The following is a 923-nucleotide window of genomic DNA, read 5'->3' on the forward strand; positions in this document are numbered from 1 at the left end:
AGAAACAAACACCCTGAGAGACGCTGAACCACCACTGGGAAAAACTTCAAGGCCAAAGATTCAACATTAAGGGAATGCTAAGGGAGAGGTCCGTTTCTCGGCCTCCTCAAGGGCTGACAAGCACCCTCAAAGCTTGGGGGGAGGGGGAACCCAGCTGCTGTCGTTCTACCCCGACTTCCCTCCTAGCTCAGTCGGTAAAGAATCTGCCTGCAACACAGGAGACCCGGGTTCGATCCCTGGGTCGGGAAGATCCTCTGCAGAAGGAAATGGCAATCCACTCCAGTGTTCTTGCCTGGAGAATCACATGGACAGAGGAGCCTGGGGTCGCAAGAGTCGGACAACAGAGCGACTGAGCCACACTCGGCTCTCCACGCCCTCCCTATTCCCGATACACAGAGCTCCAGGGGGATGAACAGACACCAACACGCGAGCCCCAAAAGACCTCCACACCTTCACCAGGGTCACCACGGACTCACACACTCTGAAAACGCCAAATTAAACACGAACCAAGTCGAACTGGCTGCTCCAGCTTGGGATAAACTATCTTCGCACAGCTTGTGGAGGCAAACAAAAGCCCCCAAAGCAAAGAGCCGAACGGTCCATCTCCGCTCCCCGCCGGGACAGCGGCTGCCTCGCGCAGCGCGCCCCCACGCCCGGCGGCCACTCTTCCAGGTCCTCCCGGGGCTCGCGCCCACGGGAGAGGGGCTGCCGCCGGGGCTTTCGGCGGTTCTGCCGCGGTCCCCGGGACCCGGCCTGCCCCGGGCGCTCCGAGTAAAACTGAAAGAGGAAAAAAGCCCTGACTCGCCCACCGTGGCGGACGGCACAAAGCAGCGGGCACTTCGGCAGAGTCGAGGGTCCAGAAATGACTCCGTTTCCTCCCGCTCTTCTCCGGGGCCCCGCCTGCCGCCCCGGAGCGCGCACCC

General features: G+C 61.4%; 1 protein-coding gene across 2 annotated transcripts in view; it reads right to left on the minus strand.

Moving 5' to 3' along the window:
* The window catches only part of SZRD1 (SUZ RNA binding domain containing 1), a 22,249-nt gene that overhangs the window by 20,833 nt on the left and 493 nt on the right, over positions 1–923 (minus strand). The gene's annotated exons all lie outside the window — the stretch shown is intronic.

This window comes from Bison bison, unplaced genomic scaffold (assembly GCF_000754665.1).
Source record: "Bison bison bison isolate TAMUID 2011002044 unplaced genomic scaffold, Bison_UMD1.0 scf7180017858151, whole genome shotgun sequence".
NCBI classification, from domain to species: domain Eukaryota; kingdom Metazoa; phylum Chordata; class Mammalia; order Artiodactyla; family Bovidae; genus Bison; species Bison bison.